Raw genomic sequence first — 17,906 nt, forward strand, 5'->3', positions numbered from 1 at the left:
TATATTAATTTTTTCTTTTTTTTTTTTTTTTTTCAGCAGAACTGTGGGTTCAAAAACATATCAACTAAGGATCTTCATCACACCTTGGTTTATACATTGTCTGAAAGTATTCTCAAAAAAGAGAGCTTATGTTCTCAAGTAATTCCTTCCTGCCATGGAAGGAATTTGAATACAGACTCAGACAGACAACTGCCCTTAGTAAGCTGACATGTCTGATTGTGTGGATCCGAGAAAACTGAATAGGTTACATGAACTATGAACTTGGCCTTAGCCATGTGCCCTCAAGGCAGATATTTCACTCTTGGCAGCTGGTGCCCTCCTTAATCATGGCCAGCCCCAATTTTTTGTTAAGGGTGAATAAAAAGATGGAAATTTTAGTGAGTGCATGTCGATGCCTTGCTCAGTGTAGTAGGGTTTCACGGGAAGGAGGATTGGACTGATTTGGAAGCTCATTTATATGTTTAAGGGAGCATTATGCCTAAGATTTCTGGGACAGCAAATGATTTTCACTGCTTCTGCAGAGAAAATAACCTACAGGGTTCTTATCTGTCTTACTGGTAGCATCCACATAAATGAAGTCAGAGCTGGAGGCATTATTGTGAAGTGAACCTCTCCTCCCCCCTAAATTTCCCACTTGATAACTGCTAATTTTTTTAAATTTGAGGTGGGTGGAATTTGAAAGTTATGCAATCAATTTTGTTTTGACAACCATTCTAAAACAAGTAGTTCCACAGGCAAAGAGGGCAATGGAGGTCCGGTTTATGATGGGATTATGTCTTATATCTCATGTCTCCTATGACATCCTCCTATCCCACTGCAACAACCTCAGACTTAGTGTTGTGTTATTTCTAGATCTCTTCTGTGCTCCTGAGGACCACCCTTATACTGCTGTCAGTCCCCCTGACACTCAACATGCTTTCTGGTTTACTCACTGGGTGAGAGACAGCAGTCTGTGGCTGGTCTAGAGCAAGATATGTGTAAATTGACCAGATAGTAAATGAGTTGACTGGCTCAGCAGTTGCTATTAAATACCAGGTTCTCTGTCCTTTGTTCAGTGGGAGTCATAATATTGTCTCTGCCATCTCGTGAGGCACTGATTTTAACAAAACTTGCGTAGTAGCTTTGAACTCTGTCAAATTTGATAGATATTAATCAATGAGAGAGAGCAATGTCTGACACCCTGTGCAGTTGTGTCAGATGTTTCCTTGCCAAATTAGACTATAAAATTGAGAGGAGTGGAAGGGAAAGGAAGAGAATTATACAAATAGTAATGAATGGAATATTTCTTGCTAAAATGGAAGACTGAAACATTTCATTTAGTTTGACACAAAAGGTTCCATTCACCATGAAATAAAATATTTTGTTCTGAGGAACTTGTGTGAAAGTAAAGAAAATAAGAGACTTGAGTCAGAAGCTGACAGAGGAAAAACCTTACCCTTGCAAACAAGTATTAAGAGCTATCTCTACATAGCAGTAGAGATCTGAATTTTACTACTATATTTGGAAGGGAGATTAGCTCTGATTTTTCACCTTGTTTTGGTGCTGCTCAGCTCTCCATACCCTTAAAGTATCTGAAATTCCTCTTCTTTTAATTCCAATTTTGTAAGATGATTTCACGGTCACAATGAGTGCACATGGATATGCGCACGTCAGAGAGAGAGATATTTGCTTATAACAAAACCAAAGCAGTGCCTTCAGATATGGAGAGGAAATGAGAATATTTCTACTGACTAGACAGGGTAACTAACATCCAGGCTCTCCAGGCATGAATACACATGTAACTGTAGGGAGGAATCTTTATTTGGCTTAATGTGGAAGTTAAGGTATTATTGGTCATGTGAGAATTTGTATCAGGTGCTGATCATTTATGGACAAATGTTTATCATTTAGGACTACAAACAAGATAGTTCTTACTCTGATTATTTTTGACACTTGGTTATGAAAAGTTTCTTTGCACTTCTGAACTTAAAATTTAGAAACAACCACCTGAGGTGTTATTGTACTGAGGGGTCATATTGATTTCTTGGTGCTTTTATATAAAGCATCTCAGGCCAGAGGTTACTGAGTAGCTGGTGGCTAAGTCTGAAGAGGTGGGAGGAATGCCCTTTGAATTTCTGCCTCAACAGCCCTGGAATGCTGAAATGCTCCACCCCAACTCTGGGTCTTGGGAGGGTCAGGTGAAACTAGGTTTCCCGAAGAAGCTAAAAGAGAAAGATGAAAAGATTTAATGGCTTGTATGTTCATTTGCCCACAGGAGGGGGCAAAGAAAGGGCAACTGCAGGTGCTAGCCTTAAATTTCCAGCTGCCCACCATAGAGAATAAGAGGGTAATTGCTTCTCCATACCACTACCACACAAGAAAGGAGGTCTCCTTAGAAGTTTTTACTAAGAAAAGTCTTTGGCACATCCTGCTGAAAGTGGCGTTTTTGTGTAATGCTGTCAATAAGAATTTTACTGTCATTTATATAAGAACTTATATGATATGTGGCCACTTTTACTGTTTTCCTCTAGAAGTACAAATGACTCCACCTCAAAAATGCGTATCTGAATATTTGTTTTCCTAGGATATGCTCTGAACCCAATATGTTTTCTCTGTCTTATATTCAGGCAGTGACTTGATTATAAGTGAACTGTGATGTTGTCAAAGTCTGAGTTCTGTTTTTTCTTATCACTGAACTTTGATTGGTTTGATGAAATGAGCTGATGATGATTTTTTGACATGTCTTTTATCTATTTTTTAACTTGTTTAATGATTGTTATGTTGAAGAACTTTTGGTGATATTATATTTTATCAGACAGCAGATACAAAATTCATTCTACCCCAGATAACTTGGAACTCAAAAGTCTAGTGATTAACGGTGCCAGAATGCACCTTCTGTGTAAGATGTATTTATGTCCACTGAGTATTTCCACTGCTTGTTGCTTCCAAATAATGTGTCTTGCATTTAGATGGACTGGGTAGAGCAAGTGAAACAAATATGAACATACTCAAATTTTGTGTGTATATATTAACCTGATTATATAGCATATTTCCCAGTTTTTGAAAATTGGACTACTCTTCAGAAAATTATATCAATCAGGAATGAAGTACTTTAGTATCTCTCAGAGGTGTATGAAAATGAGAAGATACTACGCTGGATTGTACATTCATGCTGTGTCTTCATCTTTCTTTTTACATCTTTTCTAATGAGTAAAATAATATGCAACAATATGCACTCTGCAGCTGATGCTTAAGTTGCAGACTTTGTGCAAGCTTCGAGGTATTGGCATCATTTAAATATGAGTTTGAGCTTTGAGAGGGAAGCCAGTTATACAGGAGTAGACTTCTACTCCAAAGAAATTAGAAAGACTGGATTAAAATGGAATACTTAGTATCTGTCCTCATCATCTCTCACTAGACCTTTAGTAAATGCTTTCCTTAGAGAGTAATGTCAGCAGACTCCTCCTGATGCAAAGGGTTAGCCGATGTACAGGGGTGTTAGGGTTAAGCCACTTGCTTAACATGTTACTGCTTACTCATGCTTACCCAACAAACGCGTGCTCAACACTTATCATGCTTACTGGGACAGGGTGGGAGGACCAAGGCTATTGATAAGAGGAAGGAACAGTAACTCTGTTCCTGCTCTCTGGACCCCTAAACCGGCTGAAATCAGCTTTGCGGTTTGGACAGTGACTAAATCACCAGGGAACATGCATGACGACTAGAGGTGAAAAGTTCAAGGAAGACTCGTTTACTTCATCTTGAGACCCTCGCCCACGACCACCAGGAGACACTATGCAAGCAAGGACCATTTACCTCATCATAATATGACAGGGGATAGGTCATGAATACGTATAAGTGTGTTGTGTAACCTCATGAACATGTACAAATATGAAGGAGAACAACATGGAGGTACGCAGGCTTTTGGAGGAGAGAACCCCCATGCATCTCAGCGCTGAATAAAGCATACCTACTTTACAACCTTAATGAGTTATGGAGTCTACCCGCGTATCACTTCAGTCCTTTATAGTGTGCTTGTAAAAGATTAAACCTTGTGTAAGTAATCAGCATAAGCAAAAAATGATACTTACTAGCAGATGCTGTAGTAAATGCAACAACAAGTACAAAAATTTTCTCCAAAGTGAGAGAGTTTGCTCGTCAGCCTTGTATGAGCTCTGTCTGTTGCCCAATTTCATTTAGTTTGGAATCAGTTGTAAAGGATAATAGTGAGACCACTGAAGAACTGACTCACTGGCATGGTGATATAACCACAATTTTATTTTATAATAGCTTGAAACACAATTTTTAATTTTATAAAAAAAGATTGGATTGTCCCTTATTAATATGTAAGAACCAAAGTTCTTACTTACAAATTTCTTACTTACAAGGTTCTTACAAATAGCATAGAATTTTCCTTCCACAGTGACTTTTTTGCTTAGGGTTAATTTCTAAATGTCTGTGTTTTATTATGTCTGTAGTCTGAAAAATTTAAATTCTGACTGTATCTACAACAATGATCATAGACCATCAGCAGCAAAGGAGGAATACATTCTCTGGATATTACAGCACTGTGTATACAATATGTCAGAGTATAAACCTTTCAGATTAATTACTAGTCCTGGCAATGCTGTATGTGTTTTTTGTTGCCCTTCAAGCTTGCAATTAATATTCAGACAATTGTGAAGGGATGATAATTTGGTGATTTTCAGTTTATTCTTCTAGGGAATAAACAGGAGAAGAGAATACATATTTCTCTTTTATTGCAGCTCAGAATCAGTTGATTAAGTTGTGTCTGCAACTGTACACAATCAATGTCAGTTAGAGTACAACTTTATTAAAGTTTTTTTGAATTTACATAACTTTCAGCACCATTACATGTATAATTCATCATGACGATGCAGTATCGTTGTAGGGTATTTATAAGCTTTGTGCAGTGGGGCAGAATTTCAAACTTGGTCCTTCATTAAATTTTTATTCAATAACTTAGCTAAACTAGGTGAGCACTGATAGCAAGAACACCAAGAGCTTTACCAGACCTTTAAATGAAAATGCTCGCCCTGTTCAGTGCCCCTGCAACCCTGTGGGACAAAGTTTAATGTGTTTGCAAAAATGTGTTTATCTTCAGTATGTTCACTAACTTTTTCTTCCAAATATATTTACTAGCCTGTGGTATGCTGTTACAGCCAAGTGTGTGCAGATTTGAAGTATTTCATTGACAAACAATTTTAAAATAATTGGGATTTTGCTTGGAAAGGAAAGTGGTAAGGAAAACCTGAGTTTGCTTTTCATTTCTCATTTTTTCAGTTTGTATCGTTTTGCAAGCCGTAGCTCAAGTAAGGTCTGATTAAGGGAAATAATTTCTGCTACTCATCAAATGATGACAAATAAAGCAAAATGATGGTTGTAAAAATAACTTAAATTCTTGGAAATAAAACCTGGTGGATTGAAGCAATAACTGAAAATCTGTCAGTGATTTTTCTAAGATGAAGAAAAATAAAAGGAAGGAAGGAAAAAAAGAAGTTAAAATCCTGATCCTATAGTAAAATCCTTTTTGTAGGTTCCTGTACTGTTGTAGAACCACAATGAGGGATTTGTCTCAGGACTTGGGATGCCTGTTTTGTTTAATGAATTAGTGTTTGACTATGTTTGTTTTCCTCCCATTGGTTATCTCACTCACCATCCCTGAGGGAGGTGTTTTACCTTAGCTGGTGGATCCTTGTCTGACAAAAAGCAGTTTGCATATCTCATCTGTATTTTGCTGTACAGTTGCTGGTTGTCTCAGTTAGCAGGCTCTGAGAGAGAAGCCATAAGCTCCTGCAACACTTCCAACAAAAGTGTCAGGTTCTGAGTATGGCATCAATTCCAGTGAAACTGGACACTCAGCTCTGCAAGTGATACCAAAGGAGGCCTTGGTAAGGCTGAGTTCAGCAATTCCATTCTTTAGCTGGACGTGTAAAAACCATTCTTGTTTGAAAATTTGTGCCCAATTTTATAAATGTTTTGACTCATAAAACTATACTTTCTGGATTGTTTTATAACCAGGGTTGCTTTAGGGGATTGGTTTTTGTTTTCTATCTAGAAAAGATGATCTATTTTCAAAGGTGGCTCAATATCAAGGATAAATGGCTCCTTATTGACATACACATAATTTGAAACTGCTGAGATTAAGAAATAAATAACTGATTTTACACCTATTGAAAAAAAAAATGTCATTTCCTCTTGATTTTGATGTATAGTAGACAAAGCCACAAGTGAATGAAAGATATATTCCATTCTGTTTCAGTCATACCTTGTATTGGACACTGAACATACTCTTTCCGGATTCAATAGACTGCTTAATCTCCCAGAAATATGGATATTCTGTAGCCTGTGATAGTGTTCTCATTTACTAATATGCATAATTTCTCACACAAAACACTCCAAGTTTATGTAGAATGTTAAGTACAATTAATGCTATCCTGAGAGTGAAAGGAAATGGGGGATGAGGGGGAAAGCAAGTTTAAACCTCTCCCCTCTCCACCCCTAAACCTCTCTTTTCTATCCTAGAAATAGAAACTGTGATGAGAAGTGACATTGTGGCTTTGAGACTTTCTTTGGGCTGCAGACAAAAAAGAACAAAGTTAACCTTGTTATATTTTTCCCTCCATAGCCTGAAGAAGGCCACATGGCTGAGATTTTACTTTCTCATTTCTATTTCCAGGGTATATTTTCTCATCCTCTTCATAAAATAATGGATTTTATAGCTACATGTTGATCCAGCAGCTGGTTTGTTTTTTTAAATTAAAACATTATCTATTTATTATTCAGATACAATTTAAAGCAGTTTTGCTCAGCATATTTAAATTCAAAATCCTATTAAAGGTGCAGTGTTCCTCTGCTATTTTGCCCTCACTGCACTGACATTCAGTTTCTCTATTTTAAATAGAAATGTAATAATTTATATCTGCTTGGGGTGATGTAATTTCGAGCACTGAATTACCAGTCATTGGACAGGCTGTTCACCTCCCTGTCATGGAAGTTTTGTATTTGTAAACGTTTCCCTCCACATTTACAAAATGCTTAGTGGTTTGGCTATCTTGCAAGTGTTTTACAGCAACATTTTCTTTTTACATCTAGAAAACTTCTACCTTTGCCTCCTACATCTGATGGAAGTAATGAGAATTGCTGAGTTAAGATAAACACCCTCATTTTGCAGTAGAGAGAGGAGGGGGATGAGAAGCAAAATGTTAATTTGTTTTAAAGTTAAAAGTACTGACCCATGCACTCAAGATAAGCATATCTAATTTTAAATCTTCCGTATCTATTGTAATGTCTAATTGCATAGTTAAATGAGCTGTAAAAGCAGAAATGCCGCTGTAACCTCTAAACAATTTTAAACAGTTCTAGGACATTTGAGATAACAGAAGAAAGCTTAAAGAAGCCTTTCTCCTCCAGTAATACTAGTACTTCAGAGGACAGAGTTTATTGAACAAGAGAGGTTTTCTGCTTGGACAGCACTTTCCTGTTACTCTGGATGCACTTTAGATTTAAGAAGGCAATTGAATGCATCATGTGGGCTATGAACACTCTAAAAGGTCCAAAAACATTAGTGGATGTGTCACTCAATGCTCAGTTCTCATCTCAGATTGATGATATGGTGGAATAACTTGATTGGCTTCAGTAACTTTATTCTAAATTAACATAATTGCTATCATAATTATTTAGCCTACAGAAGCATCTGGAGCTCATATCTAGGTCAGGGCACAATTTCTCTAGGTTCTCTGCATTATACACGCATACACAGATTAATGTGTGAGAGAACTTTATATAGACTGTTTCTATCTGAATACTTTGCTTGGGGCAAAATAAAACAGAGGTGAATCCACTAGTCTGAGTGCTAGCCTCTGTCACTGACTTCACAGAAAGTATCACAGACTTTCTGTGTCTCTATTCTTTTTCTAGAAAATGCTGATGGTAGCACTTCTCTTGTTTTATGAGAATAAGTGCATTTAAAATTGCGAAGTGCTCAGGCACCATGGTAATGGGGATGTGTAAGCGTCGTGGATAGACAAGGTAATCTGCATCCAATTGTTCATGCTTTGTAGCCCTTAATGACAGATACTTCGGGGGAGTTGCTTGTATCCTGAAGATGAGTTATACAAGAATATAAGATTTTTGACTACTGAAGGGTAAAAAGGAAAGTACAAAGTAGCTGTAAAATAATACCTTTTCTACAAACTGTAAAACAGGCAAGCTTAATAGCAGCAATGGTAATTTCTAAGGTTAAGTAAAACCACAATACTATCTTTAAAAAGTGGGAGTCACATACACATTGTAAAGCACATCTTGTTCCCTGAAAATATAAGGTGTGATTTTTTGTTTTTTCTCGGAAGTCTGAGTCTCATGATGCTGTAGAAAATAAAATAATTTCTCTAAATACACATTATGTATTGTTCCTTAAGTATGCCCTATCTGCATTGTCATTAGTTTGTTGTGCCTAGCAAGTGGAAAGTACTAGGACAGGAGCTGAGTGGCAGTTGCATCAAATTAATTTGGGATTCTGAAGTATCTTAATGTTCTTAGGGTGACTAGCTTCAGTGGATCTAGGATATAATTTCAAGACATTTGAAGACGACCTGGTTAAGCCTTCTTTTTATTTCCTAAACTATCAAGAATGACAAACATTATCAGAAACAACTTCCCAGATTTTATGCTCTCAGGACCAGACAATTGTTACTAGAAAGGAAAATGAGTTATGTAGAGAGAAGAATTTATTTACCACTTTTCTTCACCAAAATTCGAAGGGTTTCAATCAGCTCTTCTGCTAGCACATCTTAGTATTCCACGAGCTAGTGACACTTATGTGACCATCACTAGAGTGACCACATACATTGTGGTCTTTCTTCTGATGTATGGGTGAGTAAAAAAGTAAAAAGTCTTTTTATCTGCTTTTTAGTTCCTTAACAACCTTCTGTAGCAGTACTTGCCCACAAAGAATCTGGGCCCAAATGAATTTATTCCCCGACTAGACATAAACCTTTCTTGTAAAAGAGAATGGAATTAATGTTCTTCCAAATTTTCTGCTGAGGCCTCCTCACTGACTAGTTTTTTTGGCTGCACACTCTTCAGGCAGCTTTAGTTTAGGGTGGCCCAGTGGAATTACGGGAATGTGCTCATGCAACAAAAGGACTGACCAAAGTCTTCTGTATCTATGTCTAGATAAGCTTTGAAAAGAACAGCCTTAATATTACTATGAACACACACTTTTTCTTTTTTTTTTTTTAATTTCTGGCTTTCCCTGAAATCAATGGTAAAACCTGAGAGTGTTCTGGTTGAGGCCAGGACATCAAAGTCTTGTAGATACTTGGTTTTGGTTTCCTTTTAAGTTCTTATGAAGAACTATCTTCCTTGCATCTCTATCAGTGGCTGGTCACTCTGCATTTTAAATGCTTCAATGCTTTCTCAATATCATGTTAGAAAGTGTAGTTTAATGGAGAGAGCTCTTAGGATTCTCCAGCCAGGACAGACTTGCATGGCTTGTGCATTCTTGCTACAGTGGTGGTTGTTTTTTGCTTAAGTTTTCTGTCATATTCTAGATGTCTGCAACTGAAAGTTTGTAGAAAAATATGTGACTAATACTGTGCCTCAGTATTATTAATCAAAAGTAATACCGTCTTGAAGTACTAGTGTCTTTGAGGATACTCCCTTCTGAGTAAACAAAATGCTTTGACTGCGAATTTCCAAATATCATGACTTTCATGGGAAAGATTGTGAGTAATAAATCTTTAGAAAGCCATATGGTAAAAGCTTTATTAATTATTTGCTTTGAGAACAGTGGAAAGAAATGTAGGACTCTGCATTTAAATTTTTCAGAAAATTAATGTTATAATTTGGCTCAAGTGTGAAAATGTCTTAACTGCAATTGTTCCTTGACAGTTGATCTCTCAAATGAGGGAAACTGATGCAGCTGATCTACACAAGACCAAAGCATTGGCTTATTGTGTGATATAAAGTAAGCATAAACTTTTTTAAATTGTGTCAAGATGCTTGTGTCATTGGTTTTACTTAAGCCACTGTCAATAATGTACAGTTGTAGTAGCCAGTGCTGGAAAGAATAAAATTAATCTTATTAATTGAGCTACAAGATTTTTGGATCTGTGAGCAATTGAACAACATAACTAGGGGTCACTACCTGGATTAATGATGCTTCATGTCTTGGATTGATCATATCTAAATGTTAATCAATTCCGACCAAATCCCTGATGTTGGTTCTTTCATTTTTTCAATTTGTTATTTGTCAGCAGTATGAAATCAAACAAAGATATCAAGCTCCCATGTCAATTAAACTGCTGTTGCTACCGTAATTAGCAGCTGCTCCTTCTGATGACAAGTTTAATTAGAAACATCTATACTAGTTTTTACACAAATATGACAATTTGTTCTTGATCATTTAAAAGAACTCGGCAGTTCTGCTGTATTTTTATTAACAGGTAGAATCCCAATTCTTCAGTTACCATCTTATGTGACTGGCAAAGAAACTGGGGTGAATGACATAAAAGCTCTGTGGAGACCTTATAGCAGTCTTCCAATACCTAAAGAGGGCCTACAAGAAATCTGGAGACAAATTTTTTACAAGTGCATGTAGAAATAGGGCAAGGCTTTAAACTGAAAGAGGGTAGATTTAGATTAGACATTAGGAAGAAATTATTTACTGTGAGGGTGATGGCACACTGAAACACATTGCCCTGAGAAGTTGTGGATGCCCCATCCCTGGAAGTGTTCAGTGGTAGGCTGGGTGGAGCTTTGAACAATCTGATCTAGTGAAAGATGTCTCTTTCCATCGCAGGGATGTTGTAACTAGGTGATCTTTAAGGTTCCTTCCAACCCAAACCATTCTATGATTCTGAAACTTACCTGCTGATATGGAAGATTTTTGAGAATGAACCAGATGATGGCAGTGTCAACCAAAGGTCTGATTGAGTGCAATTCAGGTCAACAAGAAGATAATCTTACATAAATTCTCACTAAAAATGCTTTCTTTGCACTTATTAGAACAACTTCTCTGATATTGAATGAGAATTGTTACAGATCAAGCACTCTTTTTGTGTGTGACGCTTACAGAACAAGGAAGATTGATTTGTCTTTCTCAATGTCTTTACATTAAAATGTGGGGGGGTTGGTTTTTTTTTATTTCTTTTTTTTTTTTTTTTTTTAATCTAATCTCTTTTCTTGGCCAACCCCCTTCTTGGCATTTAACCTCTTGATGCCTCGATCGTAGCTTTCCAATCCTTCTTGGAGACAGAAAATTTTTATCTGAAGTATGAGTGTTTACAAAGTAACTATATGAGCCATCTTTGTGGCACATGTTATATAAATGATATACACTCCTGATTATATTCCAGCTAGTGTCAATGACACACAGTGTGGTATTAAAATGTCGATGTAAGGATAACACTAAAGAGAGTAGTAACAGGGCTGAAACAAACATTTCCAGGAAAGTACTGCTTTCCCCTTTTCTCTAAGTGACTACAACAGCGTCTCTTTCTATTCTCTGCTTTTCAATGAGTATCTGTTTATTTCTATACATAATGGTGTTGAGGAGGGATGAGCAACACTGTTATAAAAGATTTCATGTCTGATTTGTAGAATTCAAAGATGGATAAGACGTTTTGCGATGTAGTCCTTCTTCCTGTTCTCAATGATTTCTGTGCAAATGTAATATTCTCTCATTGCTTTCAGAGCATTTGCACCAAAATAGTATATGAATACATGAACTGGAGTATGATAATTAATATTTTATCACAGAGAGCTCTGGGTGCCTATGATAGCAGTGTGAGATGCTCATTAAAGAGGTCTGTGAGTGTTTTACTAGTAGGATAGTACTGATGACACCTGCTTCTTGCATAAAGTAATATATTTATTCTGGTTGTTTGGATGAAACTATTTGCTGTTTATTGTTGAAGTTCATTTCTCCTGAGGACAACTTCTTTTGTCTAAGAGATATTGCTGAAATCAAAGGCAGTCTATCACTACATTACCTTTCTGCATTTTTTTTAGCTTCTCTGGTTTTAGTAAGCTGCTAGAATGACATCTATATGACAGTAGACATGCAATATGTTGGTTTTACTTCCATAATGGAGCCTCCCTCTAGTTTCAGTAACCCAGTGTTGATAGTGAAGGTAATGTGCCTGTGATCAAAAATAAATTTTGTCAGCAGTCTCAGTGCCAAAAATGACAAGTTTGGCTTAGTAGTTATTAAGCACCCCCCCCACACTTCTTGTCCTCTAACTTCACTATGTGATTTCCACAAATTCCACAATTTCCACAAACCTAAGTGAAAAAAAAATAAAAATACAGAAATTGTACAGAGATGGTCCCATGAAAGAGAGAACTGTATGAACTTGAGTGTGAACTGTATTACTGGAGTGCAGGAAGTTTAGGGTTTTGGGTGGCCTTGTGGCTTTTTTTTTTTTTTTTTGTTTGGTTGCTTGGTTGGTATTTTTTTTTTTTTTTTTTTTTTTAGAAGGGGGAGGCTGTTTATGTACTTCTTTTTTGTTTTCATGGTTAGTTTAATCTCCACGGATTCTATTTGACTTCAGCTTCTTCAGCATAAATAAAATATTTTACCCTGCCATTTGAAAACCACTCTAGTGTCTTCTCTCGAAAAGCACTGTAAAAAGACTATCTCTGTATCTGAGGAGGTCGTGTTTCACTTGCCCTCCAGTGTTTTAGAAACTTTATTAAATAATTTTAAAATAACAAATGATAGAATTCTTCTGACTCTAAGAATAATATTAAGAGTGGATTTTGCACTTACTATTTTAGTATTTCAACTTCTAAGACATACTTCTCATTATGATACTAGGACATATTACAGAGTTTGGTGACCAGAAGCGCCAAGAAGTAATTAAAAAAAAATCTCAATTAAAAAAAAAATCACAAAAAAAAGTAATTAAAAAAATATCTAATTAAAAACTGTTTCAGGCAAAATGAATTAGACCTAGCCTTAAAGTCACCTATTGTATCTATCTTCCTGATGTCAGAAGGAGCTGAGTCGCAAAGGTGAATAATATAATGGTAAAAAGCCTTTGCAGTAGCTAACTTCAAAATGGAGTAATCAACAACCAGCTGGAAGTACAGAGTAATCAGGAGTAGTGAATTGCATCATCAGATCTGTTGGCTTGGCAAGAAACCTGAAAAACAAAGTTTAATTGGCTACCAAATCCACAGCCAAAGATGTTTTTGTAGCGGATGACAGTGTTGTATGACTTTAATCAGGCCCTCAGGTAGAAACCAATACAAGGTATTAAGAGGAGGGCTAGTACACTGGGATGCTTTCTGCTGTAGCATTTGAAATTACCTGGTCTCTGTTCAGTAGAAAGGCAGGAAGAACAGCAAGCAGAGATTTATAATAATCAATCCATTATGCAATCAAGAGCAAAAACTGAACTTCGTATGGACAGGGTCAATTCAGTTCAGCAGCATTTCTTGGTATTGTAACAAAGATGCTCAACAGAGAATATTCTCCAGGGGCTGCTGTTTTTAAGTCTGATTGATCAGGATTTTTAGGAAAAGAACCTTAACAAAGTGATCCACAGATACCTTATGACCAGAGACTAGAAGCTGGAACTAACCCATACCTACCATAGTTATTCCATTTTCACATCAGTGAGAAAAGTCAAGAACACAGCACAGAGCACTAGGGGTAGACAGCAATTTCCAGCAAAGCAGTGTATCAGAAAGTTGCATTTCTGGAATTGGAATGATTCAGTGCTGTCACATCCTGTGTTCAGGTATTTTTATATCAAACCAGAACCATGGCTTTTACAGATCACTGGCTTATTATTTTTAGTTCAAGACCTTTAAGCTTCTAGAGATATCAGTATTTCCATCAGATGAGAAAAATAGCTATGTGTTAAAAATTCTGAATATTCATAAAAGGAACTGAGAGACACAGGCAATCCAGTTTTGGACTCCGAAATTATCCTGATGTGGCAGCACTGATTCTCTTCTCTGCGTTGCTAGTTTAGTCTGGATAGCCTGATCATATGACAACTCAATATGTCTTCAAGTTTTTCTGTTTGAAAATCTATTTACTACTTTTCCCTTTATCTTGCCCTAGTACCCTGTTTTTCTGGCTGCTTCCCCACTCTTAATGAAACTCTCAAGCAACGTGTCTGCTAAATAGGCATTATAAAAACTACTAATCCAAATTCTCATCCATTTCTGCAGCAACATCTTATGTCTGTAATGCTACTGAAAGATACGACTGAAAACCCAGTTCAGAGTCACAAAATCAAATTTAGTGACAATGACAAAAAGGAATCAGAGCTTGGTTTGGCTAAATTAGTGCCTCAAAGTTAATTGTATAAAAAAGCAGTGGTTTTGTTGTCTAGAGTGTTTGGTAAGCAATAGCTCATAGTAATACAAATGTTTATATCTGCATAAACTATGTATGTGCATAGAAGAGTATCTGATATTTACCATTTTCTGTTCTTCATAAAAGAACCCTTATTTTTAAAAAACATCAGTAATTCACTATCCTGAATGGATAATGGAGAAATTTCACATTGCAGTTATTAAACATACTTCAGCTCCTTTTCAAAATGCCGTTAATTTGATATTATATAAAAACAATGAAAAATTATTAAAAGCAGAATAGATAGAAAATAATAATAATAAAAAAGTATATTATAGTCATTGAATGACTCACTACTTGGAAATTCTACTGCTATATCTGAAAATGGCCATCTATGACTTCATATGCTGCAGAATATGAACTGTACTATATTTATAAATAATGTAAATTTTAAATTTATATTTTTTATCATTCTTTAGTGAACACTTTTAAGATGCAGCTGTTTAATTAATTGCTGTATCAAATGCCCTGTTACTTAAGCACTATGACCAAGAGCAGTATGTAGACTTCAGGAGCCTGGGGACAAAAAATGAGCCTAGCAGCAAAGCCCATTCCACAGAAGACATATAAATTAAAAAGATTAGAACTGACTGCTTTGGGCAGTGTAGAGTAACAATTTTAGGCCAACACAAGATTCCAGATGCTCCAGGAGAATCCCGTGATGAGCAGTGTCAACTGATGTCAAACGCTACTGAAAGATCTAAGATAAAAAATGTAGCAATGCCAGTTGGTGCTGAAAGCAGGTGGTTAACCATGTTCCAAAGGGCAATTGCTATGTTGTAAAATATCCTAAAATCAGAAGGAAATACTTTTTTAGGGAGCCCCAAACCATCACCAAAATATTATTTTCTCTCAATGCCTCTGAAACTGCAAAAAGTCATTTTTTCCTAGTACTGAAAGAGGAAGAAATGTCATTGAAACAGAAATATATATATAAAACTTAGCTCTATATAAATAGATATTACATTATATAACAGCAATTTATATGTAGCAAATTTTTATGGTTTAAAAGATTGTCTTCCCAGTATTAACCACTATATGCACTAGTTAGTGCATGAGGTTTGGTGATTTTTTAAAGTGTAAATTACCACTGAGAAGAAGTTATGGGGAATGTGACTAAGGAGAACTGATTATAAAATAAATGCAGACAGAGGCAGTTAAGAAGACTGAAGTTTTAATGAGAATTTTAACTCCCGCTGTATCCATTGCATGAAGTGACAGAAACACTTCTGGAGGAAGGTGAGTAGATCAACATAAGCCTGTTGTTTGTTTTGGTATGTTGATTAACAAAAAAGGAAATGCAGACTAGATGCCAGCCCTCATTAGTAAACATTGCATAGTGGAAACCATGCAGATAAAGAGGAGAGAAGGCTGAATGGTGACCTCATAACAGCCTTCCAATATCTGAAGGGGGCCTACAAGGATGCTGAAGGGATTAATCAGGGACTGTAGTGATACGACAAGGGGTAATGGGTTCCAACTTAAACAGGGGAAGTTCAGGTTAGATCTAAGGAAGAAGTTCTATACTGTGAGGGTGGTGAGACACTGGTACAGTTGCCCAAAGAAGTGGTAAATGCTCCATCCCTGGCAGTTGGACAGAGCCTTGGGCAACATGGTCTAGTGTGAGGCGTCCCTGCCCATGGCAGGGGGTTGGAACTATTCTATGATTCTAAAAGATTGTGCTTATCATGTAATATCAAACTTCAAACAAAAAATAACCAAGTAATAATAATTAACCAGAATATAAAATGTGTTACAGTGTAAGTATGCTGAGCCAGTGCAGTGGACATGGGAAAAAAAGCAGAATTTAACAGGTTTGTGTTATGTCTAATGGGATGATTTGAATTTGTTTGCTTTGGAGGAAGTTATATCACTATCTCATTACAGTCTATTCGTTTGTTGTTTTTATGTTTGGTTTTTTTTTTTTTTTTTTTTTTTTTTTTTAAACTGTCAGACAATTTGGTGTTGTAGGTTTGAGGATATGTGTTACGACGTAGAACAGAGAATAAGATGTTTTTCTTATTTATTTCAAGTGACTTGCTGGATATAGGACAGGTGAACTGTGGTCATGGAGTACAAGAATGACTGGTACATGCAACTTGTTAGTATACGGCCAGATCTTGAAGACTTCTGGTGCAACAAACCAGCTAGACCGTTGCATGTTACCATTTTTCAATGATCCAGGCATTTTATTCTTAACACATTGTTCAGTAGGAAACTAATTGATAATAAAAAACTGTGGAAAAGTCTTATGGCTCATAGTCATTGGCCGTGGGTCATATATATAATGAGCATGAGAAACAATTTCTCATATGTCCTCTAATATCTTTCTGTCCTGGATTCAGCAGTAGCAGTCATTTTTCTTCTTCTTAGTAGCTGGTGCAGTGCTGTGTTTTTGACTTTCAGCCTGGGAACAGTGCTTATAACACTGATGTTTTTAGTTGCTGCTTAGCAATGTTTAGTCTGACCAAGGACTTTGTGAGTCTCATGCTCTTCCAGGGAGGAGGGGAAGCCGGGAGGAAGCAGAGACAGGACACCTGACCCAAATTGACCAAAGAGGTATTCCATACCACAGCACATCATGCCCAGGATGTAAAACTGGGGGCAGTTACCCGGAAGGGCTAGATCACTGCAGGAGTCTGGCTGGGTATTATCGATCAGCGGGTGGTGAGCGGTTGTATTCCCTTCCCTTGTTATTTCCCTTATCATTATTATTATTGGTGGTAGCAATAGTGATTTGTGTTATACCTTACTTACTGGACTGTTCTTATCTCAACCCATGGGAGTTACATTCTTTCAATTCTCCTTCCCATCCCTCCGGGAGCTGGGGGGGACAAAGGGGAGGAAGGGGAGGAGTGAGAAAGAGACTGCATTGCTGCGTTTAAACCATGACACTTTCTTACATAATTTTTAAGATTCTTTTTCTATATAGAGGAACCATCTAATCTGAATACACTTTTTAAAAAACAGAATATTCTCAGTGGATGTAAAAACCAAACCTTGCCTCAGAATCTGAATCAAGCTGTGAGTCAGTTTGCTTACCCTACCCAGGACCTGGCTCTTTAAGAAGGTCTTATACACTAATCTGTTACATTTTTAGATTGTTCCTTTCTGTGTTATGTTTTGATTATCTCTCAAATTCCACTTTATTAGACAGTTTTGCCTAATTACTTTTCTGCAATCAGGAACTGCTGGGTAAGAAAAAAAGAATTGTCATATATTGAGATATGGTATCCAGGGAGGTCCATATCATTCTTATAGGATTATATTAAGGGTGGATTAATTGAATGAGTCTCTATTCTTATTTCAATCTCTTCTTATTAGAATGGATTAATTTATCACATTTTCTCTCCTCTTCACAGTGTTTGACATGAGAATGAATCATCACACTTTCTCATTGTTATTTTTCATTGATGTTTTTCCAGCTGGCTCATGGTTTCCTTGTTTTTCAGTCAATTCAGAAAACAGAGGAAGCATTACTAACTTGTTCTAAGGAACTTGTATGTGTTGGAAGACAGAGGGATAAGGA

Source organism: Psittacula echo (assembly GCF_963264785.1).
Source record: "Psittacula echo genome assembly, chromosome: 1".
NCBI classification, from domain to species: Eukaryota; Metazoa; Chordata; class Aves; order Psittaciformes; family Psittacidae; genus Psittacula; species Psittacula echo.